The following is a 26999-nucleotide window of genomic DNA, read 5'->3' on the forward strand; positions in this document are numbered from 1 at the left end:
CCTCATCTCCGAAAACAAAGATATTTTTGTTCAAGCATATTGATAACATATCAAGGAGCATTTTGTTATGTTCACTGTATTTGATGTTCCGTTCCTTCAAAAAATAGTCACATGCCTCAAGGCCCATTTCATTTTCAATGTTTGTATATAAGGATATGACATCCATTGTGACTAGCTGGTATGTGTCCTGCCAGGGAGTGTTTTGCAGTAGTCTTAACAAGTCTGTTGTGTCCTGTATATAGGAGCTGAGTTGGGTTACGTAGGGGTTTAAGAAGAAGTCAATGTAGTTTGCCATTGGTTCTAACAATGAACCTTTCGCTGACAGGATAGGTCTGCCCGGTGGTTTTTTGTGATCCTTATGGAGTTTTGGCAAGAAATAAATTGTGGCTATGATTGGATGGGGTAATGTTAGATATTTGCATTCTTCTTCATTTATTAGTTCTCGTCCCGCCCATTCTTGAAGCTTTTTATCAACTTTTTCTTTTATTTCTAAGGTAGGATTCTTTTTCAATTTTTCATAGTAATTTGTGTTTCTTAGCTGGCGGTGTGCTTCCGCTACATATGCTGTTTTGTCCATTATTACTATGTTTCCCCCCTTGTCTGCCATTTTGATTTCAATCTGATCATCCATTGTCAAATTCCGTAGGGCTTCCCGTTCCATCTTGGTTAAATTGTCGGTAAATGCTGGTCTCTTTATTTTGTATAGGTCTTGAATAACCGCTTCTTGAAACACATCTATTTTGTTACCTGGTGTTAATTGAGGATAAAATTTGGACTTCGATTTCATCCCACTTAGACCTGCTCCTCCTTGTGTAACTGCCATGCTTAATGGGATTTCTTCTCCCTCCATTACATCCAAATTTAATAGTGTCAAGAAACCTTCTGTATCCTTTACTTGTACACTAGTTGTTTTTTCTTCCGATGTTTTAATTTTTCCATAATGTTTTTTTTCTCCAAAAAATTTGGCCAGTTTGATCTTACGAATGTATAGGTACAAATCGATTCTTACTTGTGCTAAGTCCATTTTACTTGTAGGGCAGAAATGTATCCCCCTTTTTAGTAGCAGAACAGTGAACAGAAACGAGGAGCATGCGCAGGAAGAACAAGTAAAGAATGAATTACAAGTAGTGAACTTATCCAAAAGACCCATTTCAGATACAGAGACCTATACAAAATAAAGAGACCAGCATTTACCGACAATTTAACCAAGATGGAACGGGAAGCCCTACGGAATTTGACAATGGATGATCAGATTGAAATCAAAATGGCAGACAAGGGGGGAAACATAGTAATAATGGACAAAACAGCATATGTAGCGGAAGCACACCGCCAGCTAAGAAACACAAATTACTATGAAAAATTGAAAAAGAATCCTACCTTAGAAATAAAAGAAAAAGTTGATAAAAAGCTTCAAGAATGGGCGGGACGAGAACTAATAAATGAAGAAGAATGCAAATATCTAACAGTACCCCATCCAATCATAGCCACAATTTATTTCTTGCCAAAACTCCATAAGGATCACAAAAAACCACCGGGCAGACCTATCCTGTCAGCGAAAGGTTCATTGTTAGAACCAATGGCAAACTACATTGACTTCTTCTTAAACCCCTACGTAACCCAACTCAGCTCCTATATACAGGACACAACAGACTTGTTAAGACTACTGCAAAACACTCCCTGGCAGGACACATACCAGCTAGTCACAATGGATGTCATATCCTTATATACAAACATTGAAAATGAAATGGGCCTTGAGGCATGTGACTATTTTTTGAAGGAACGGAACATCAAATACAGTGAACATAACAAAATGCTCCTTGATATGTTATCAATATGCTTGAACAAAAATATCTTTGTTTTCGGAGATGAGGTGTATCGCCAGAGCAATGGGACTGCAATGGGATTTTCTTTTAGTCCCAGTTATGCCTGTTTAGCGATGGGATATTGGGAGAAAGAGGTTGCATGGTGTGAAAGTAATGACAGAATGGTGAATAAGGTCGTCAGTTGGAAACGGTTCATTGATGACCTATTCATCATCTGGGATGGCACGGAAATGGAATTCAAGGAATACTTCGAGTTATTAAATAACAGCAAAACAAACATAAAATTCACATATGAGATCAGTAATGAAAGAGTGGTATTCCTTGATACGGAAATATACATCAAAAATGGCCATATACAAACAACTTTACACAGAAAAAGTACAGCAACCAATGCCACCCTGGAGGCGACAAGCTTCCACCAAAAAACCCTAATCTCAAGTATCCCTTATGGGGAGTTCTTGAGAATTCGGCGAATATGCAGTGGAGAAGAGGAATGGCGGATACACGGTCAAAATACAATGGAAAGATTCAAAAAAAGAAAATATAACACCAATACAGTAAAAAAATGTTGGGAAACAGCAAACAGCAAAACGAGAGAGGATTGTCTATCCAGGAAATCAAAGAAAACAGAATCTGAGACCATCCGGTTAATAATGGATTACTCATTGGAAAGTAAACAAATAGTGAGTATCTTGAGAAAAAACTGGAAGATACTACAGTTGGATCCTACTGTTAAGGAAATAGTGGGAAAGCATCCGACGGTAACATACAGGAGAGCGAAGAATTTGAAGGACCATCTAATTCATAGCCATTTCAAAGGAAAAGAAAAGGAATCCACATGGCTGAAGACAAAGGGTTTCATAAAATGTCACATGTGTAAAGCCTGTCAGATTGCCCAACAGACAAAAAATATTAAGATGGCAAACAATAAGATCTGGGAGATTCGCCAATTAATAACGTGCAAAACACAATATGTGATTTATGTGTTGGAATGTCCCTGCCCATTGAAGTATGTGGGGAGTACCATCTTTGAATTGAAAAAAAGAATACTGGAACACATAAGAGCCACAATACATAAGGACAAATCAAATGCGGTGGCAAAACACATGGAACAAGCCCATCAAAGAGACTGGAAAAAATTGAAATACTATGGAATTGAGACCATTCCAAAGAAAGAACGTGGGGGAGATCGAGAAAGGCAATTGCGACAGAAGGAGTCACGGTATATCTTAAAATTACGCACATTATATCCGAACGGCCTTAATCAGTCAGAAGAGCTCTACATACATCTATAAAAAAGAAGGAATAAACATAAAAACTGTAAAATGTAAGAAAATGCAGTCAAGGGATGATTACATCGAAGAGTAAATTGAAAAAATGGAAACTAATGATCCAAAAAGACTCATCGTGCATAAGATGAAACTCCACCAGAGGAGATAAAGAGAAAAGACAAGCGTTCATGAAGGATAATGTCGATTGAACTTTTCTTACTAAAAACAAAACATTAGAGTGTAAATAAATAAGAAAGACGGACATAATACAAAGAAACTATGTTTTCAAAACTACATTCTCCAGAATGCAAAGGGGTGTTTGAAAACCGCCAGGAAATGATGTAATTTCAATTGAACTTAAAGAGGGCGGGATCAAACAAACAGTTGATCGTGAGCAAGGTATCAGGAATACCGAAACGCGTAGATCAGCCATTGCCTGTACCCCATGCAGTGAATTTATAAAGAAAATAAAGCGCATAAAAGGTTGTAAAGAGTGCATCCCGTTTTCTTTCCGGCTGGAGGGATTTTTGGTGGATTTAAAGCGGTGTGGTTCAACCGCAGGGATTTGCACCCACGAGGAGCGCTGCAATTACCCGGTAACTGGGAACCAGTGGAGTGTATATATATATATATATATATATATATATATATATTCACTGAAAAAACCATGGGTTTCACACACGTTATAGTTAGGACTTAGCATTTAAAAAACCTTAGAAATTCAGTGAAAAAACCATAGGTTTCACACACGTTATAGTTAGGAATTAGCATTTAAAAAACCTTAGAAATTCAGTGAAAAAAACCATAGGTTTCACACATGTTATAGTTAACTGGACATTTTACTCGTAAAAAACCATTGAAATTGCCCCGTTATAGTTAGTTCAGCTAACTATAACTCGCGCGCCCGCAATGCACTGCTGATGACGTCACATATTACATCACTCATGACATGGTCAGTGACATCACTCATGACATCACTGATGACATCTCAAATGACATCACTGATGACATCACTGATGACATCATCCAGTGAATGTGTGTTTTTCTGAAAATTAAATATGTTTTATATATGTATATCTCAAGGTCGATGGAAGAATAAATGGGTATATAAGTGTCTAAATGGATGAATTGTTTTTGAAAAATTGATTGTATTACTGACTGATTAAGTGTATCTTAGTGAATACATGGCTTAGTGAGTAATGTTTAAATATGTAAATATCTGTATCAGTCTCTCACTTTGTGTATAAGTGGCTGCATGGGTTGGTGTGTAGCTACATGAGTGTCTAAATAGGTTATTAGTTGGTTTTTTGAGTATCAGTATGAGTGTGAGTGTCTGGTTCGGTGAGGGGTATTACGTAGTGCATGGGTGCATGAATGAGTGACTCATTGTTTGTATGTGTTGAAGACAGCATGTGTGCAGGACTGTATGGGTGGATGAGTGTATGTATGGGTGTGTTAGTGAGTGAATGACTGTCTCAATAGTGTCTTTATGTGTAACTACATATGTTTTAAACTAGTATATGTGACTATTGGTGTATATATGTGAGTATATGTGAGAGTGAGAGATTGAAAGAGTTCCTGTATGAATAAGTATGTGTTTCTATAAGTGATTGTTTAAAAGACTAAGTATGTGTAAGTTTCCGTAGAAGTAAGTGTGGTGGTGTGTGTATAACTGTATATGCAAGTAAATGTATGTTTGATTCTTTATTAGCATGACTAACTATGTGTGTGAGTACCTCTATGGATGAGTGGCATTGTGTAACAGGATGTATACGTGTATGAGTACATATGATGAGTGAGTACATGTATGAGTGACTGTATAGGACTGTTGGTGAATGAGTGGATGTGTATTTGGATCTTAGAATTACTGTATAGGTTGTTGTAACTGGTATTGGTATGTCCATTGTTTTTAAAATTTTAATTTCTATTTTTGATTGTGTGTATCAAAGGTTATATTAGGGGAAGAGGAGGTCTGCCACTCTATCACAAGGATGATGTCATCAGTGATGTCATCAGTGATGTCATTTGAGATGTCATCAGTGATGTCATGAGTGATGTCACTGACCATGTCATGAGTGATGTAATATGTGACGTCATCAGCAGTGCATTGCAGGCGCGCGAGTTATAGTTAGCTGAACTAACTATAACGGGGCAATTTCAATGGTTTTTTACGAGTAAAATGTCCAGTTAACTATAACATGTGTGAAACCTATGGTTTTTTTCACTGAATTTCTAAGGTTTTTTAAATGCTAATTCCTAACTATAACGTGTGTGAAACCTATGGTTTTTTCACTGAATTTCTAAGGTTTTTTAAATGCTAAGTCCTAACTATAACGTGTGTGAAACCCATGGTTTTTTCAGTGAATTTGCAAGGTTTTTTAAATGCTAATTTTGTTTTTTTTCTTCTTTTTTTTTAAACATATTTTTATTTTAATTTTCTATCCTTTTTTAAAGACTATGGTTAAATTTTTAAAATTCTATAATATGTTTTTTTTAATATATTTTATAAAATAAACATGTAAAATTTATTAGCAATACATTTTTTCCTTTTTTTTTATTTTTTTTTTAGTACGCGTACCGTAAGCTTACGGTAAGCATAAGGTTTACGCAACGTCCGTAATTTATCTACGCTGTTTGCGTATAGTTACGCAATTTGCGTAGCCGCGCGTCCTCCGCGTGGGACGCGTACGCGTGTACGCTACACGCGCACGTTACGCGGAAGTGTCGGGTAGTGACTGTTATGCGCATGCGCGCAAGCGTGTGTCTATTTTACGCGCATGCGCACTTTTGCCGTAAGCGTACCGTAAGCGTACCGTAAGCGTACGGTAGGTCATGTGATCATGAAACACAACTTTTGATTGGTTGAAACTACTTTCAGTTCTAGAACTCTCCTACACCACACCCATTCCCCTCATTTCTGCTTGTGATCCCTTGGGAGAAGGAGCTGGTTTGTCTTTGGGATACGATGGCAGAACAGCAGAGCTCTTCTGAGAGTGAGGCTAGCACTAGCAGCACTGTCTTGAGGCAGAGATCGAGGAAACAAAAGCCCTCTTATGTATGGGATTATTTTACTTTTCCTGAAGGCCAGCAAAAGGTGAATGCACCCTTAGTAACTTGCAGGCTGTGTCAGCGTGTACTTTCTAGAGGTAATCCTGACAGGAAGTATTCCTTTGGGAATCACACCATGAAGAGACACCTCCAGGATGTACACAGAAGGACACATGGTCATCTTTTTGGAGGTAACTCTTCAGAAAGACAAGCAAGTACATCCACAGCAGCTCAGCCTGGACCATCATCTGCAGGGCTGACTCCTTCTTCTGCAGGTCAGGTGAGCCCTTCATCTGTGGGGGGAGCATCTCCTTCTGCTGGCCCTCTGGAAATTAACCCTCATTTTCTGAGGGTTGATATTCGATGTGCCTCTTGTCATGATCTAATTTGTCATAGGGAGACCAGTGTTTCCCTAGTGAACAACAAAATAGATCAGCACACTTGTCACAGAGACTAATTTTTCCATGCTTTCTTTCCTCTGTCCCTGCATGAACACAACGGTTCTTTTAAGAGCCAACCTTATCTTTCATCTTTTTTTTACATATGTTTTTAAAAACTTTTTTTTTTTTTTTTACCGTACGCGTACGGTGCGCGTACTTTTTTTTTATTTTTTAAAAAAAACACTAAAAATCAATTATCACATTACAAGGTCCTTGAGAGACTACAATTATTATTATTGACTTACCATACTCACTCAAAAAAATATTTATTCATTTGTTTTTTTTAAAAATAGTTTTAAAAATCGTTCTAGTTTTCGAAAATTTTCTATATCAATCTGAAAAAAAAGAAAAAAGTATTAATATTTTTAAAACAATTTATAATACAGTACACATATTTACATTTTTTTCCAAAAAATATTTTTGCCTTATTTTTGCTGTTTTCAGAATATATTGCATTTCACTATAAATTGTGAAAGCAATTGCATTCATCATTTTACAGCGGGCAAAAAAAAATAACAATCACAAAGATTGTAATAAAAAAGCCCAGAATCTCTTTTTACTTAAACTTAACATTATAGAAATGCATAATATTCTAAAAAAATATCATCTAATACCAATAGTTATTTCTTTAAAATACCGTCTGATATGTTTGTTTCAGAAGTATAATCACAATATTATATCTCAAATAACTCCAAAATACATCTGATTCCATTTCCTTTAGGCAAAATAGTAATTTTAAATTTTTTTTTTGAATAAATTTCAAACGGTAATCCAATAAAATTCTAAAGTTTAATTTGTCCAGATCTCACCGATTCTCTGTAACATTTTGGTTCACGAAAATTTTTTGAATAATTTATTAAGTCCACAATAGAATTGGTTACTTTTCCGCATGGCCAAATAGTAATTTTTAAAATCTTTTTTGAAAAAATTTCCAATGGCAGTCCAATAACATTCCAAAATTTAAATTGTGCAGATGTTACCGATTATCTCTAAATTATTGGTTTTTCAAAGTTTCATTTAAAATTAAAAAAGTCCACATTACAATTGGTTATCTTTCCATTAGGCCAAATGATAATTTAAAAAATCTTTTTTCTATAAAATTGCAATGGTAATCCAGTAAAATGGTAAAATTATTTTGTCGAGATCTTGCCAAATCTGTCTAAAATTTAGGTTTCAGGAAGATTAGATAGGAATTTGCTAAATCAAAAGGCAAACGTTGCTTGAAAATCAATTGGGAATCATTACACAGTGTCCAGCCTTTTTCACATTTAAGATAAACTGTGTAATGTCCAGAAGTAACAGTAGGTCCATCATGGAAAATTATTGCAACAGTTACAAAAGTTTTTCCTGAAATTGATAATTGCTGTCCTGTAAACTTCTTTATTAAAGTATCCAATTTTTAACCATCAGCTCTACATCGTTGCATCATTAAAATTACATACTGTCCGTATTCCTTTAAAATTAATGTTGAAAACATGTCAGATTTACACTCACCACATTTCATGCTATGATTAGCATCTTTAACTAATTTTGCAAAAGTAACTGTTTTACTCTCTGGCAATGTCAAATAAATAAACCTTTCATTATCAACATTAGAGCCACATATATTATAACAATTTTCACAACTATGTTCCCATTTATAAGAGAGACCAAAAAAAATTTCAATGGGAACTCCTTCTTCTTCCACTACCTGAAGAAAATACAACAAGAATTCCTGTGCGTCTTGCTGTACATTTTGAGAAAACTGTGTTCGTCCTGAACATACATCTAAATGTTTTCTAATTTCAGTAGCACTTTCTATTTGAGTTTTATCTTTACTTAGCTTTTGAAAAAGGAGAGTCAGCTCTGAACAGAATCTTTTTCCCTGATTTACTATTATCTGCTCTTGCAAACTTTCCAGATAAAATGCAACATTCAGCACTACATTTGCGTAGCAGTTGACACCAGAGCTATTTTCAAAATGACATCCTACAACCTGTTCTTCATTTTCCTTTTTCTTTTTGCTTACAATTACATCACTCCTCTTTTTTTTCCTCTTCTCTACATCTTCATTACAGATATTCTCATTTTTTCTTTTACGAGAAACTACACGTTTCTCTAACACAGGATACTGACCTAAATGAGGAGCATAGCTTCTTCTTAATCTATTATTCTCCTTTACACAGTTTGTATCAGCACTAACTTTTGAGTCATCAAAGTCTATCATGAATAAACCTGATAATGTTTTCACTCGTGACAAAGCAACATATGCCATACCCTCTTTGAACACAGTTGAACCAATGTTCACAAATGCACAATCTACAGTCAATCCTTGAGACTTGTGAATAGTTACAGCATATGCTAGAGAAAACGGAAACTGCTTCCTACGTACATATAAGTCTTTCACAAGCATGAAACGAACTGTACAACGACAAATATCTTTAACTTCTTCTAACTGATCAAATTTTATTTTTAAACATTCAACTCCTTCTTTTTTCTGATAATTAATAAAACCCACAACTCTTCCCATCGCTCCATTAACTAAACCTTTTTCAACATCCAAATTTCTTCTTAAAAATACTCTACAGTTCATGCAAACATATAGATTTTTTTCTAATCCAGCTGTTTTGGAGATGTTCTTCTCTAGTGAGTCCAATTTATTTTTCATTTTGCCTGTTACTGTGACAGTAATTCTTCCATCCTCAATTTTGTCCACTGCTTCCAATTTCCTGATCTCTTCCTTTTCCAATTTCAAAAGCTCCTCATTGAATATTGAGCATTCACGTAGAGTTGGCATTAAGCAGATGACACTTTTGTTTTCTGCAATGTTCTTGTATATCTTCTCTGCAACTATTTCTTCCTTTGTAAATAAATTATGTAGCAGCCGACTCTGTAATGCTTTTTTGCCAACTTCTGTGAGTAGTCCAATCCTGATATCTTTCAGAATACTTCCATATTCTTCATCGTTTGCTTGCCTCATATTAGTAGTAAGTTCCTTGTACTCAAAGAAGGACCAAATATTTGTATTTCCGATGCTTCCCAATGACTTCTTCGTGTCTTCATGTGTGACAGTATTAAACACTGGTTGTCCTTTAACTGGAGTAAGTTGCAAAAGATCTCCAAAAACTATGACGTGTTTTCCACCAAATAACATGTCATAGTCTGTCTTCAAAATTTGCTGCATTCTTAAATGCACAAAGGCAAGCATTAAGTTTGATACCATGCTCACCTCATCAATAATGAGAACTTGCATCTTCTTCAATACTCTTGAAACTTCCAAGGATGCTTCTCCAGTTAGCTTGTTGAATTGTATTTTGTTCTCATGCTCCACTGGTAACATTAGCAAACAATGTAAAGTGATTCCTTTTATGTTATATGCTGCTAACCCAGTTGGAGCAGTAACCACACAAGACAAAGTAGAATCCGTTTTTTGCTTTAGGTAGCTTCTGATGACTTTTATTAGGAAACTTTTTCCAGTTCCAGCTTGTCCGCTTACATACATCCTGATTGGATGAAATGATGTGCATGAGCACTCTTTTTTTCATGTAGAAATCCGTGATCAATTTTGTTTTTGATCTCTTCATAAATTTGTTGCTGCTCTTGATTCAGTTGTCTTTCCAAATTTTCTAAGTCTATAAATTCTTCTTGAGCTTGATTCATAGCCGTTTCCACTTCATTCATGGCTATTGATGCTTCATTTTCAACGATTGGTTGTCTTAGGGGATCTTGACTGAGTGTTCCTGAACTTTGGCTGTCCTGAGAACTATCTCTAGCTATTTCTGCTGCAATTGTAGTTTCCTGTTCAATTTCTTCATTTAACATTTGCAGATAAGTTGAGAATGTACTGCATTGTATGCTGTCTTTGCAAGCATTAAAAGAATCTTCATAGCTCTGGAATTCTCCCAGTAGTTCATCCTCTGTACGCCATGGTTTAAACAACTGTAAAAGAGCCAAGTAGTAAAATTCCTTCTTGTCAGTAGTGTCGCAACTCAGCTTCCGGTGATTTATCAAACTTCCTTTTGTTTGCTTCACCAAACATCCTTCTTCACCAACGACTTTATATTTTCCATTGTTGATGTCTTCTGCAGCTTTCCGTGAATAAATGTAGTTCTGCAGCACTTCATAGAGACACATGTTCTCCAGATGATGACTTCTCTTGGGATAATATGTGTCCAACATGTTTGATTTCAAAATATCTGTACTTTCTGGGTCATTCTCGGCCAAATATTCAATTTCTCCTACAGATTTCAGTACCCGATTTCTCATTGCTGCAAGGCCTAAACTTGCCCAAATTATTCTTCTTGACTTCGAGTAGAGACTTGCAGAAGATAACCTATCTGAACATTCGTAGGATCCAATTTCTCGATGCGATAACATCTTCAAACTGAAACTGTACAGCTTCTTACTGACAGTCTTCTCGTGAGAAATCTCTTCCCACATTTCCTTCAATTCTGTTTTTTCTGATTTTGTAATGTAAGGCGTTACATATCGAGCAACAGCAATGGAATTGTCAGCAACATACTGTAAATCCATGTTAGCGTTCCACATGGATAAAATGACTGGGTTGTAGTCATTTATATTTTTTGATTCTTCTTTTCTTTTAAGGTTGTAGGTATTCTTAGGTGATTTTCTTGTGATAGTATGTCTCACAGCTGACATAAAACTGTTTACTCTTCCATTTGAAAGAACAGGTCTAGGAAATCCAAATCGACATTTAGTGTAGTATTTTTCTTTGTTCTTGTATTTCCGTCGACAGTATTTTCCACACCGATGACTTTGGAAACGTAAAACTTGCTCCTTTAACTTGTTCTCTTCTGTGCTTTTTGGTATAGCACATGTTGCATATTCTTCAATGTAAGATAACACTGCTTCATCAGTATCTGTTCCAAACTTTGGGGCACCCTTGATCCACAACAGCATATGAATATGAGGAGCACCTCTTGCCTGGTACTCTTTTCTCCAAAAGAAATCCACTACTTCTCCAAGGGGTGGATTTTTTTTATTGCAGATGAAGGACATCATAGCCTCAAATCTATGATTGAAATATCTGCAAACATTAACCGGATCCAATGAGCACAGTTCTCCTGCTGTCTTGTATTCGATGTTTTTAATGTTTGAATTGGCCTCTCGTAGAAAATCCAGTAAATCATCCCAAGCGTACTCGGCACAGCTTAGGGTAAGGAACCATGTTGGTGTTCCTAAATTCCGTAACATGCATTTTAGTTCACCATGGCGTCTGTACCAATATTCATTTGTCCCACGCTGACAAGCCATCAGATTGATCAGTTGTGTTTCCAAATGATCATCTCGGTGCTGCACTTTCTCCATAAAATCCTTAGCAGACACATTTTGTAAATGTACTCCACTTTTTAAAATGTGATTTACTGCATAAGACAGTGCAGACAAGTCGCTTTCAAATAAAAGATGGAACAAATAAGGAATACTTTGTCGAAATCTGGGATCTTCAGCATATAGTCTTGTAGTCCGATACTCAGAAGCTGGAATCTGTTCTGGACGTTCATCGTATCGTCCTCCTTTTCCTTTAGGAAACAGCTGGGGAAAACATCGAGCTTCCAAGCTCTCCTCCCATACACTCACGGGAGTTCCTTTTGCTTTCTTCATCTGAAAGAGATCAATATTGTCTCCCATAACTTCTTTCGAATGAAGAGGATGTATGCTAAAATGTTCATAAATTTCTTCTTCCTTTGACTTGTCCACTTTTTCAATTTGTCCAGTTGGTGTTTCTGTGTCTTCTTGTAAATCTTCTTCTTCTTCTTCTTCTATATAAATTGATTCATACCATTTGTTATTCTTTTTCAAATACAAATTTGCTCTTTGTACTTTCCGCACATCTACCAGCTCCTGCCAAATCTTCTTATTCTTTGTAGGTACACCATTAACCAGAATAATTAATGGTTCAGTTTCCAAAGTATCCGCATCAATAGTTTCCATATTTTTTTTCAAATCCAAGGGCAAATACACCACTCTACCTTTTAAACCTCTCAGTAAATCTGAAGGAGGTAATTTACCAGTTTTCGGCTCCATACGTACTATGGTCTGGAACGGATGAACACATTGAATGAGTATAGACTCATATGTATTTAATTCAGAAAGTTCAGCAGGAATAGCATCCAATTCTAAATTATTATGTACAGCTCTGGTCGGCATTCTATTTTCCTCTAAATTGTTGTAACAGTATTTACAAATACGCTGATCTTCACCCAATTCAAAACAATTTTCTAGAAATATATATGTGGCAAAATCCTTCCACTTATAATTATCTTCATTTTCACTCTTTCTGTAGAGATCAACATTCCTAGTTTGTTTTCTATAATGAGTTCTGCGGCAACAAATACAAGTAAAATTTGGTCTTTCATTAGAGACTATTGCAAATTTTGTTATGTGATCATTAAATGTGTTACTTACAGAGGGTTCTACATTCTCTTCCACTTCTTCCTCATTTACTGTGTCCTTCTCTGCACTGTTTTGTTCAGGACCAAAGTAACAAAACTGAATTTCATCAACAACCTTCTCTACATCTGATACCGTTCCTCGGAACAGAGCCCTATTCAATTCATTTAACTTTATTGCTGGACTTTTGGCAAAATACAACCGTCTCACAAACTTTCTCATTTCAGTATGATGAACAGCCAGCATCCTAAAATGATGGAAAACACTATTGCACACTTTTCTAGATAGACAAGCCAGAGAATGACCCTGCAAACCAGTATTCTCTCTCACTCTGCATGGATCCAGACTTTGAAGCACCTTAATCTTCTGTTTTACACTTTTTTTACTATATTCTCTTAGAAACTCTCGAAATTTGTCAATAGATTCCTGACGCACAGTGCAAATACTACTACAATTCCAAGTGTACACTGGGGCTTTAGGACGTCTCCCCATTGCCTCATCTGCCATCACTTGTACCTCATCTCTTGGAACCATTATCTCCTTCTCCATTATGCAACCATTTTTTACTTCGTATGAACGACCTCTGGTGTCAACTGCATGCAGCAAACTATTACTTTGAAAATAGCTCTCTTCATTAAAAAAAGGTTCACTACTTGAACTATGCATCCACTTTCCTAAAAACACTTTACAAAAGTTTGTTCTGTTCACTACTCTTTTCCTTTTGCTATGTGATTTCAGTACATTAACCATTTTGTCTAATGTACGCATCCTATTCAAAATTAAAATGAATAGTTTCCTTTTTAATTCTAATGCCTTTGCTGCAATGGCTTCAATTTCTTTTTTTCTCTTAAAAAACTTAGCCTTTTGCTTATATTTCTTCACATCCTTTATCAAATTGGACATAACTCTTCTCTGAAACATTTTTCTACGTATCTCTTTAAACGCTGTTTTTCTGTTTAAGTTTAACTTTTTAGTTGCAGAAGGTATATTTGCATTAACTAAATTCTCAATTTTTTCTTGTCCTTTTTGTTTGAAATCATTCTTTCCTGTACAGACATTTTGTACATTTTTCCTTTTTTTGAATATATTCCTTAGAAAATCTTTTTTTTGCTTACCAGAAGATTTTTTCTTCCTTCCAACATCAGCATCTTGTACTAACTTTGATCCTCTAGTTGTCTTCAAATATAGTTTTTTTTTTTGCGTTTTTTGAACTCTGGATTTTGTAGGCATCTTTAATTTTGTTCACTGCTCTTCAGCAATACCTGAAAAAAACTAAAAAAAAATTCCTTTATTTTATTTAAATATATTACTACATTTCTTTTCACAATAGTCACAAAACGAAATTTCTTTGCCAATTTGAATGCACACTAACTGCTCTTTTTTTTGGGCAAGTGAAAATCACTTTTACAAACTGTCACATTATGAAACCACTTTTCAGATTTTTTAAAAAGCCCATGTCCAGACTGCTACACTCCAGCAAGGGCAACCAGCCTTAGTGATGCTGAATGTATTTGCATTACAGACTGAAACCTGAAAACCCCACTCGCTTGTAAATACTGTGCATGATTATACATGGCAAGCACATGGGTGTGTGCTAAGAGTCTGCTTCTTCCCCCAAAAAATCGCTCCCCCTTTCCATCTAATGCAACTGTGAAATCACCAGAGCAATACGCAATAAATCTCTGCCTATAATTCCTCTCTGCACACAGAGTCATGTTTTCACATTAGTCCCAAAACGAAATTTCTTTGCCAATTTGAAAGCACACTTACTGCTCTTTTTTTTTTGGGCAAGTGAAAATCACTTTTACAGACTGACACATTATGAAACCACTTTTTTCGATTTTCTTAAATGCACATGTCCAAACTTCTTTTTCAGACCACCTCCATGTGTAACCTGGGTGGCTGCCTACACTCCAGCAAGGGCAACCAGCCTTAGTGATGCTGAATGTATTTGCATTACAGACTGAAACCTGAAAACCCCACTCGCTTGTAAATACTGTGCATGATTATACATGGCAAGCACATGGGTGTGTGCTAAGAGTCTGCTTCTTCCCCCAAAAAATCGCTCCCCCTTTCCATCTAATGCAACTGTGAAATCACCAGAGCAATACGCAATAAATCTCTGCCTATAATTCCTCTCTGCACACAGAGTCATGTTTTCACATTAGTCCCAAAACGAAATTTCTTTGCCAATTTGAAAGCACACTTACAGCTCTTTTTTTTTTGGGCAAGTGAAAATCACTTTTACAGACTGACACATTATGAAACCACTTTTTTGATTTTCTTAAATGCACATGTCCAAACTTCTTTTTCAGACCACCTCCATGTGTAACCTGGGTGGCTGCCTACACTCCAGCAAGGGCAACCAGCCTTAGTGATGCTGAATGTATTTGCATTACAGACTGAAACCTGAAAACCCCACTCGCTTGTAAATACTGTGCATGATTATACATGGCAAGCACATGGGTGTGTGCTAAGAGTCTGCTTCTTCCCCCAAAAAATCGCTCCCCCTTTCCATCTAATGCAACTGTGAAATCACCAGAGCAATACGCAATAAATCTCTGCCTATAATTCCTCTCTGCACACAGAGTCATGTTTTCACATTAGTCCCAAAACGAAATTTCTTTGCCAATTTGAAAGCACACTTACTGCTCTTTTTTTTTTGGGCAAGTGAAAATCACTTTTACAGACTGACACATTATGAAACCACTTTTTTCGATTTTCTTAAATGCACATGTCCAAACTTCTTTTTCAGACCACCTCCATGTGTAACCTGGGTGGCTGCCTACACTCCAGCAAGGGCAACCAGCCTTAGTGATGCTGAATGTATTTGCATTACAGACTGAAACCTGAAAACCCCACTCGCTTGTAAATACTGTGCATGATTATACATGGAAAGGAGCTGGGTGTGTGCTAAGAGTCTGCTTCTTCCCCCAAAAAATCGCTCCCCCTTTCCATCTAATGCAACTGTGAAATCACCAGAGCAATACGCAATAAATCTCTGCCTATAATTCCTCTCTGCACACAGAGTCATGTTTTCACATTAGTCCCAAAACGAAATTTCTTTGCCAATTTGAAAGCACACTTACTGCTCTTTTTTTTTTGGGCAAGTGAAAATCACTTTTACAGACTGACACATTATGAAACCACTTTTTTCGATTTTCTTAAATGCACATGTCCAAACTTCTTTTTCAGACCACCTCCATGTGTAACCTGGGTGGCTGCCTACACTCCAGCAAGGGCAACCAGCCTTAGTGATGCTGAATGTATTTGCATTACAGACTGAAACCTGAAAACCCCACTCGCTTGTAAATACTGTGCATGATTATACATGGCAAGCACATGGGTGTGTGCTAAGAGTCTGCTTCTTCCCCCAAAAAATCGCTCCCCCTTTCCATCTAATGCAACTGTGAAATCACCAGAGCAATACGCAATAAATCTCTGCCTATAATTCCTCTCTGCACACAGAGTCATGTTTTCACATTAGTCCCAAAACGAAATTTCTTTGCCAATTTGAAAGCACACTTACTGCTCTTTTTTTTTTGGGCAAGTGAAAATCACTTGTACAGACTGACACATTATGAAACCACTTTTTTCGATTTTCTTAAATGCACATGTCCAAACTTCTTTTTCAGACCACCTCCATGTGTAACCTGGGTGGCTGCCTACACTCCAGCAAGGGCAACCAGCCTTAGTGATGCTGAATGTATTTGCATTACAGACTGAAACCTGAAAACCCCACTCGCTTGTAAATACTGTGCATGATTATACATGGCAAGCACATGGGTGTGTGCTAAGAGTCTGCTTCTTCCCCCAAAAAATCGCTCCCCCTTTCCATCTAATGCAACTGTGAAATCACCAGAGCAATACGCAATAAATCTCTGCCTATAATTCCTCTCTGCACACAGAGTCATGTTTTCACATTAGTCCCAAAACGAAATTTCTTTGCCAATTTGAAAGCACACTTACTGCTCTTTTTTTTTGGGGCAAGTGAAAATCACTTTTACAGACTGTCACATTATGAAACCACTTTTTTCGATTTTCTTAAATGCACATGTCCAAACTTCTTTTTCAGACCACCTCCATGTGTAACCTGGGTGGCTGCCTACACTCCAGCAAGGGCAACCAGCCTTAGTGATGCTGAATGTATTTGCATTACTGAGTCCAACCTCAAACCCTTAAACTATTCTTTTTTTTTCCAGTACACCTTAATTTATTGTGAAAACATACTCCATATTATTTTACATGTTCCTCACATTTAAATTTCTCCCAAAACAGAAAATGATAAACGCAACTACAACAAAAAGAATTTCCATTTCTATTATTCATTTCTTAATTTACCATATACATCTCCTCTCAAACTCTAAACTCACCTTTAAAATTAGTTAGTTGTGAAAGAAATGTGACACTCAAACAGCAGATTATCAGAGCCAGGATCTCTGTTGTGTTCACCTCTCTCCTCTCAGCAGAACCAGATAATGGCAAACTTTCCCTCTATTTTTCCACACATATACATGTAAGTTTCAAATCTCAGTGCTTCCCCCTTTTTTTCAAATGTAATCACACATTCCTATTGGTTGAAAACCAACCCTTTTCCAAAAGTACCCTGCCCCCAACTTGACTTCTGCCTAGTACCCTTCCCCCAACTTAACTTCTGCCTGCTACCATAGCAACAGCTCATGGAACACTGCTGTGTGGAGTTAGGTCAGAAGTTCGCCACACAATGTTTCAATTCCACAGAGCAAGAGTGCTTGACTTTTCAAACCTAACAGCAAATCCATAGTACTGTTCTTTGGTAACACATTTTTTTGTACCAATACAAAACATGCTTCTATTAGTTTACACATACAGCCTAGTTTTTATTCTAGAATGGTATGAAACAGCCAATCAGTTCTTTTTGTTTTGAAAAAAATATGTATGCCTCCATTTCCAAACTGTCTTTCTTTTCATATTGCCATTCTACTGAAAGACACCTCCTGAGTGCATCCAGTTCTCCTTTGAAGATGTTCACAGTGTGGATTGTAGGGCACAGCTATGTCTTCTGGAGTGAAAAGTTTGCAGAGAAAACAGATATGGTGAGAGACCTTGCTTTGCCAAATGTAGACATTAAATGGATTGGTCAGAGAGGGTTAAAGTGGCACCAATTGATGCCATTGGTGAAATCCTTCATGCAAATCCAACACCCTGACCTCATAATAGTGCACTGTGGTGGCAATGACCTAGGCACTTTGACTGGGGTAGGTCTGGAAATGCTTATGAAGGACACCTTTGCACAACTGTTTTCACTTTTCCCTAAAACTGCCTTTGTGTTTTCCAACATATGCCAAAGGCAAAAATGGAACTGGTCCAATCATTTCTGTCCGCAGATTGACAAAGCAAGAAAGCACGTCAACAAATCTGTTTCTGCTTTCCTCCGTGACTATGGTATGGGTGCCATTTACCACAACAACTTGCGTTTTGACATGCAAGACATTTATAGAGGAGATGGTGTGCACTTCAATGATAAAGGGAACAGAGTCTTCCTCTTGAACCTTAGACTCTGCATCGGTACTTACTTGTAGGTACCACTAAAAAATCATTTCATAAACACAACGGCTCTTTTTAGAGCCCCCTAATATCTAAACACTTAAATCTGAATTTCATTTATTTTTTTATTTTTTTTTCTACCGTACGCTTACCGTAAGCTTACCGTACGCGTACCCCGTGATTTTTTAAAAAAATCAATAAATGTTTTCTTTGTACTTTACAGTCCTTCTTTGACCCCCTCACAAATGTAAGGGGGTCTGTAACTCTCCTCATTGCCCCCTTTTCTTGTTTTCACTCTTTTTTTCTGAGTGAAACACACAAAATGGCGGCCGCCGCTTCCTGGTTTCGGCCGATTCGAATGTTTACTAAGATCTAACAGCCAATCAGAATCGCGCTCGCGCACGCCACCGTACGCGTACCGTAAGCTTACCGTAAGCGTACGGTAAGCGTACCGTAAGCGGGCTCAGATATATATATTGATTTAAAGGCTATTTTCTCAGAATCTACTGAACAGATTTACACCAAACCTACAAAAGGCACTTCCTTGACATAGGGACTACCTCTCTGCCAAATTTCTAGTAATTCTGTTCAGCCGTTCGGGCTGTAGCTCGTTCTAAAGGTCCTATGGAAAAATGCATGGGGAAAACGCGTTTTGGGACCCCCCTTTTATCTCAACCCCCCCTTGACGTATCCCCCCGAGACTTTCAGGGTAGGAGCGTAGCGTAGCGCCCCACCTATTTTGAGAAATTCGCGAGGATTCATCGACCGGCGCCAAAGTTATTCAAAATAGAATGTTGCGGATTTCCTATGGAAAAGGGGTCCTAACTATAACTACCTACTGGCGACCGCCAGTAGGTAATATATATATATATATATATATATATATATATATATCTAGTAGTCGTCAAAATCAGATACTGCTGTTTGTAGAACACTCCTCCCCGTAAATCACTCCCCCTACATTCAGCACAGTTGACTGAAATATAAATAATGTTTGATTTATTTAAAAAAAAATCTTTCGTATTTAAAGACATTCTTTATTGAAGCCCAATGCAACTGCACCTGCGGCACTAATTATAGCTGCAGCCCTGAGTAGCACGGCAACCCCTCTGCCTCTTTCACACATTCTCCTCCAAGCCTGGCTATCACCCCAATTTTAAAACAGGCTCTGTCCCTTTCAGAAAACATGAGCTCCCATGTGTTTCCCACTTCTTTGCAGCAATGGTGCTCTCAGCCCTAATGCTATCCAGGATGCCTCTATTCTAAAGTAAGACTGTCATAATTGTGATGGAGGGGGCCCTTCACACTCCTGTGCAGGGCACCATTGCACCTGCCTCACTAATATGAGCTAATGACCTGTGAAGAATGACATCTCCGCTGCCCTTTGTTACCCTCCTCCCCCCATCCTCCGTTCTGCTATCTCTTTGAGGCCTTAACTAAGGTGTCTCCTCTGCATCAATGTTCTCCTCTCAGGTGCCATTAGTTCAATGCTCCTAACAACACTGGCAACCAAGGGAGCATTGAGCTCTAAGATATGAAAGGAATGATGGTAAAACAGCCATAATAGGGGTTAAGTTGGTATGTCACACCCCTTGGACCTGGTGACACTGCACCTGCAACAGAATTATACCTACTACTCTGCCCACACTACTGGGCCATTACTGCAAGGCCGAGGCCTAAAGGAGGCTGTCTGCTCCTCTCTGTAAAAAAACAGAAAGAATCAGGAAAGGTCCTAAATTTTGCCCCTCTGTTGCTTAGGACCTGTTCTCTGTGCAGCAAGTGGGGCTTGAGCCCCATTACCAACCAGGAAAATGGCTCCCCTCTCTGTCTTTTTTGCTAGTGACATTTCCATAATTGGGGTGTAGTGATTCCTCACACCATTGTCCCAGTGCCAATGCACCTGCTGCATTAATGGTAGTGATGGCGCTAAAAATAAAAAATAAATGAATCCGCATTTCTTGAAACCTGCTTCATAGCATCTCATTCAGGAAGTCGGGTAGCTGTCTCTGTCTATTTGTGAATACAAAAATTAGACCCCCACATAAGGTCCTCTTTTCAGGGTCATCTCTTTGAATCTATCCTTGGATTTTGCTCTGTTCCCTTTTTCCTGAGGCCCAAGTGGTCAGGACGATCAGGGATCAGAATATGACCCTATTGGTCTCTTTCCTACAACCCCCTCTACTCACCTGAGAGGACATCTGCATGAAAACAGAGGTTGAAATTGGCTACGTATATGGGGACCAAGGTGCTCTTAAGTTTACAAAACTGTTCCCATCTAGTGTGATAAAAACAACAATCACTGAATTGTTAATGGGGACCTGGAGTATTTGGAGGGTGCCAAAGGTGGGAGGTCAGGGGAGAGGGCTCTAAAGTTCTTTAATTTAGGGAGTCACTTGAAGTTTCATGAAGACAAACATTTATAACATTATTGAAAGATAAAATAAGGATGCTGAGTTTTAAAAAGTGTCCTTTAATGGACTTAAACATTTTTCTACACTAGGTTAGTTATTATGACTATGTATTCTTGGAAAGTACTTGTTTCCATCATATACACCAAATTATTGTATGGCATCCTCTCTTATATTTTTACAATTTTAAAATAATGACATCAATATTTTCAGTTCTTTCTGTTACTTGTTGGGACCTCAGACCACTATAAATACGTGTCAGTATTCTGCACTGTGCCAAGTTGAATTCGGTTCTGTCACTCTGGTTTCACAAAAAGACATCTGCAGTGAGTGCATTAACCAATTAGTGTTTCATAACTGAAAAAGTGCATTTCCCAACAATTAATTTCATTTTCATTATTTTTTTTATTTAAGATGTCTTTTAAGAGCTTGTGCCGTATTTTATATGCAGTTGCCGTGATTGTGAAAAAGTAAAAAAATACTTATAGAATATTTAGTTCAAATCAAATCAAATCAAAAATACTTTATTTCGAATTTAGAATATAAGTTCATAAAAGTCACAGACAAGCACAAATTTACATACACATCCAAGATAAAAGGAACAAATCACATCAATATATTTAACAGTCCATGTCCATTCTTGATTTCAAAGTGGATTTTAAAAAACGGACAATAAAATATATACAATCCATGTTTAGTAGTTGTAAAAACATTAAAGCGGGTTTATAAAATTCAGTTTCATTAAAATTGGGATCAAAAAGGATTTTCTTGGGACTGAGTAAAAAGTGCAAAAAAACATGAAATGTTCTAAATCTTGCGCCGATTGCCCGTTACAGCCGCATACTGGTAACAGCTGACCTCTAGTAGCCCCTTTTGGTCTAGCCAATAAAAAATGGAATGTATTGCATCTGAACCTGGTTAACAGAAATTTTTCATGTGAGGTAAGAGTGGCCAGCAGGTAGGGCTCAGCAGTAGGGGTCGTGATTAAGGGAAGATAGGACCGGACACTTGGTTTCATGACCTCAATCCCCTCCCTTTCTTGCATCCTATGATTCAAGAAAGCGATTTTGATTAGTGGGATATCATTCTTAAGGATTTCTTCGGGATTGGTAAATAGGGAACCCCTTCCCAGTAGGTCAAATCCCTTTTTAATATAATTAAACCAGGGGATTCGTGCCATGTTCTCTAATGCCAGGCAGTCTTTAAATATAGCTCGGGTCAGAGGAATATTCGGATTAAGCCAGCACTGTAGCCAAAAGATCATAGGGCGCAGTGTTAATTGGTCGGATATATAAGGTACTCCCAATTCTTCGTGAACCACCAAGTTCGGAGTACTTTGAGGGACACATAATAATCTTTTTAGAAATTTATTTTCCTCGACCTGTAAGGGTTTAATTACACCGCGTCCCCACAGCTCACTACCATAGCTTGCTATGGCGACACTCTTGGCTCTGTAGACCTGAAGCATGGCCCCCGTCGGTTTCTTCCCTATTTTTGAGGCAAAATTAAAAATTGCAGCATTTGCCCGGGCCATCTCCCTCTTTTTTTTATGTATCACAGCGTCCCACTTTAACTTATCATCAAATAAAACTCCTAAATATGAGAACACCCTGGTACTGGGAATTATGTCACCCCCTGTTTTAAACTAGAATGTCTTTCTAGTGCACTTACCCAGTCTCATAGTGTAAGACTTGGTGCTATTAATCTTTAGATCTAGGTTATTCATAAACTCGTAAAAGGCGTTTAGCAGGGTTTGAAGCCCAGATTCTGTCCTAGCTATTAGAACAGCATCATCCGCGTATAGCAGAACGGGAATACCCCGTTGAGCTATACGCGGGAAATCAGCACCTGTCTCTATCAGGGTGCTCTCAAGATCATTTATATAAAAGTTAAATAAAAAAGGAGCCATGATTTCCCTATCAAGAAAGGTGTAAGGCAGGGCTGCATTATGGCTCCTTTTTTATTTAACTTTTATATAAATGATCTTGAGAGCACCCTGATAGAGAATATTTAGTTGTGTTTTGACATGTTTTTTATATCGCAACCACAGGACTCGGGAACACAGTGGCTGGCATGACCTGTAAGTTAATGTCGATGCAAATATTAATAAATCCTAACATGTGAACAGATGGCAGGCACTTTTCACTGTGAAAGGTGGCGCTGCTATCCTCACCTGCTTCATGTTACTACAGACGGCCTAGAAACAAGGGAAACAAAGAGTCACATTTTCAGGCCATCATTGTTTACAAGTAATTAGTGAAGCATTTGCGCCCCCTGGGAATGCCTCCACGGACCCCCAGGGGAGCGGGCATGTTTGAAGACCTCTGAGATAAGCGCTAGCAGTAACTGAAGAATCAGAACACCAGAGCCGATGGCTGGCACGATGACGAAGGTGGCGCAGAAGGGAAATCCCGAGAGAAAGTCTCTCTTCAAAGGATTTCCCTTCCTGCTACAACGCTCACCTAGGTGACGTCACCCTTAAGCAGTGCAAACCGAAACACCAATAAAAAACCGGGACATTTCTATGTTTAAGCCGGACACAGTTTAAGAACACGGACATTTAATTAAATTGGAGAAAAGTGTCGGGACACCGGGACACTTCTCCAAAAACGGGGACCGTCCGGGGAAAACCGGGACGTCTGGTTACCCTACAGGTGGTAGAAGTATGCACCCTGCCCAAGTTGGGAACACCGTCCTAGTCAGGGTAGGTCACAACACAACCCAAACTATCCTGCGCTTGGCACAGACCAGGCAGGCTTGACTTAGAAGGCAGTGTATAAACTATGTGTGCCATGTGTCATACAACAACATAGTAAATACACCATAAAAGCAGACCCCACGCCAGGCTGGAAAAATAGAGAATCTTTATCTGTGCAAAATGAAACCAAACGACAGAAATCCAGGCAGGATATCACGAGCGATGCGATGCTTCTGTACCGGCAAGGGTAAAAAAACAATACTTTAGCACCAATGAGCTCCTCTTAGTGCGTCAAAATCATCCTTTACTCGTGAGCAAAAAAAGAAAAAGTGGGCTTCAGGACTCCTTTATCTGAATCGGGTCCTTGTTCCAGCGCGGGGACGCACTAGCTAGTGCAGCCATGCACTTTATAAATTTGATTTGAGGACTCGGTGCGTCCCTTCATTTCAGTACCTTCGGGGCGAGATAGGCAGGCTACACCCGGGACCCGCACTGTCGCGGGTGAGGCAGGCACAGTCTCTGGGTCTGCCTGAAAGGTTGGCTGAGTCGCACAGGGTGGTCGCAGTTTCCTAACAAAGGTCCCCGAAGTGGGGGGGCGAGTTCCAGGGGGGGTCCCCTTAGCACTGTACCCTTGGCTGAGCACTCCTGAGTAGGTCCGGAGGGGGGCCCCTCCATGTACTTTGCAGGTGGGCCCCCCAAAGAATTGTTAGCCACTGGGTGGTCGGGGTCTCCGGCAGCAACAGGCACGCTCAGAGTAGTACAGGGATCAGATGCAGCACTGTGCTCACTTCTCTGCTTTGCCAGCCGAAACAGGCACGCTGAGAGTAGTGCAGGGAGGAGATGCAGCACTGTGCTCACTTCTCTGCTTTGCCAGCCGAAACAGGCACGCTGAGAGTAGTGCAGGGAGGAGATGCAGCACTGTGCTCACTTCTCTGCTTTGCCAGCCGCAACAGGCACGCTGAGAGTAGTGCAGGGAGGAGATGCAGCACTGTGCTCTCTTCTCCAACTTGCTAGCAGCACAAGTGCTCAGAGCGATGCAGGGGCTGAGATGAAGCACAAGGTATTTGATGTCCCTGAGACCTCACAGAGAACAGGGGGTAAGCCGACAAGCCTTTGGAGATCACTTTTAGGGAGAAGGCAGAGTCCAACGTTCATAAAACAGTGTCAGGGGGCAGCACGTAGCATGGCAACAAACAGGAAAGAATTGGAGTCCTATGGGCAGCACCGCAGTTTTTAGGTCTCGCCTACATAGCGTGCATGCGCTGCATAGGAAAGAGACCTTTAGTAATCGGCACAGCTTTCCCTGCAAAAACGTGCACACGTTGCATTGCTTCCAATGGCAACACATGCACGTCTGGCGATTCACTTGCGGGAGCGAGCAGCTGGCGCCATATGTTATCAATTATCGCGCCTTACCGCTCGCTCCCTCAAGGGAATCACCCAGGATCCCAGCCCTGGGCCCCTCTGGTGCTTTCCTTGTAGTTCCTGTTTTGGCAGTGTGGCCTGATCTAGAGTTTGTTGCTGTTGTGTGTTTTATTTCATGGGCAGGAATGGAAGATGCAGAAAAGACATCTTTTGAAGCTGACTTATCTTCCCAAACTCAGTTTAGCAGATGCTCTGTTTGCCCTTGTGTGAGATGACCGCCTCCTTCCACTATAATCTTTTGACAGATGTTTTAGGTTCGACCTCTGATTTAAAGAGCTAATCCTTGTTATGCTTGTTACGCCATTGGACCTTTGCCGGTGCGTAAAGCCTCTTCGTTTAGACAGGTCTTCGCACTCAAACATCGTGTATGAAGTCATTTTCCGACATTCGTTCGACACTAAATTTCATTAGAAGTGTGGGTGTTTTCAAAGTTTTCACAGCCTTGCAGTTTAACCATCTTCCCTTGCCTGTGATGTTCAGTCGGTCTCCAGCTTCCTCTATCTTGCTTACATCATTACATCATACTTGGCGTCATAGCTACCACTACGCTGAGAAAAGCGCTGCACCGTCTGACCTTAGGAGGAACGGCTGGCCCTACGAGTACCATTCCACGCAGCACACTACATGCCCCGTAACTCCTTAGCTTATGGCTGACTATATGTCTGGAACCTGCCCCCACCACTGAAGGTGCCACACGTTCCGTCGTTTGCACATGTTGCGCCGATGGGTTTACGGTGCTTACAGTCTTTTGGAACAAGCATTGGTATAGCCAATAGGTCTCGCCTTCGGGGCCTTATAAGTGTTTAACCCTGCAACAGTTAATGTTGTTGCACCAAGGATATTGTGCTGCATAACTAAATACTTATAAGGTCCCAAAAGCGAGACCTATTGGCTATGCCAATGCTTGTTCTGACAGAGTTTCAGTCCAAGGTCCAGAAGGGCCTGGTTTTGGTGGGGGTATGGGGGTGGTCAGAGGCCCAGTACTTATATCCAAATGTGCCTTTGCTGGGGGAGAAACTTCAAAGAGTGGTTTTGAAGTACACCCGTACCCCTTTCAAACCAGTCCTGTCTGCCAGGGGTCATCCGCCCATTGTGTGGGGTCAGGACATTACTCTTTGATGAGCCAGTGGGAGGCCCTTCCTCTCGTCTGTCCAGGCCTCGCCACCAGAATGGAGATCGGTGCTGAGCCACACCTGGCCTTCCTTGTTTGTGGCTGTCTGAGAGAAATGCACAAAGGGGAACTGTCACCCAGACCAGACATGTATTGGAGACCCTGGTGCAGGCCCACAGAGCAAAATTAAAAGCAAGGAAATTTTTCTGAAAGGGACATTTCTATCATTGTAGTGTTAAATCTACCCTGAACAGCAAGGAGGATTCATGACTACTATACCAAACATGAGAAATCTACTCCTCTGGGATCAGGAACTGCCACCTAATAGCATATCAGTGGATTCCTAATGCTAGCTTATGAGAGGAGCAGGCCTTACAGCAGTGAACAACTAAATAGGCTGTTTGTCACTACCAGGACATGCAAAACATGCAAATACATGTCCCACCGTTTACTTATTTGGCACCCTGCCCTTTGGGTTACCCAGGCCCTTCCTTACAGGGGACTTGTATGTAATAAAAGGGGGGTTTAGGGCTGGGTTAGTAGCTGGAAACGCCAAGTCATAGTGGCAGTAGGCTGCACACACAGGCTCTGCAATGGCAGGCCTGAGGCATGGTTAAGGGGCTGTTAATGTGGGTGGCACTTAATCTACAGGTCCTGGGCACATGTAGGTCATTTTACAAGGGACTCATAAGCAAATTAAATATGCCAATTGGGTAGGAGCCGATGCTACCATGTATTAGAGGAGAGAGCACAAACACTTTAACACTGATTAGCAATAATAAAGTGCACAGAGTCCTAAAGCCAACAAAAACAGTTTCAGGAAATGGAGGGAGAGAGGCAAACAATTGGGGGAAGACAA

The 26999-nt window shown here is 39.3% G+C and overlaps 1 protein-coding gene across 1 annotated transcript in view; it reads left to right on the forward strand.

Annotated features, from left to right (window-relative positions):
• The window catches only part of LOC146822354 (uncharacterized), a 160302-nt gene that overhangs the window by 95281 nt on the left and 38022 nt on the right, over positions 1-26999 (forward strand). The window lies entirely within an intron of this gene.

This window comes from Triturus cristatus, chromosome 6 (genome assembly GCF_964204655.1).
Source record: "Triturus cristatus chromosome 6, aTriCri1.1, whole genome shotgun sequence".
NCBI lineage: Eukaryota > Metazoa > Chordata > Amphibia > Caudata > Salamandridae > Triturus > Triturus cristatus.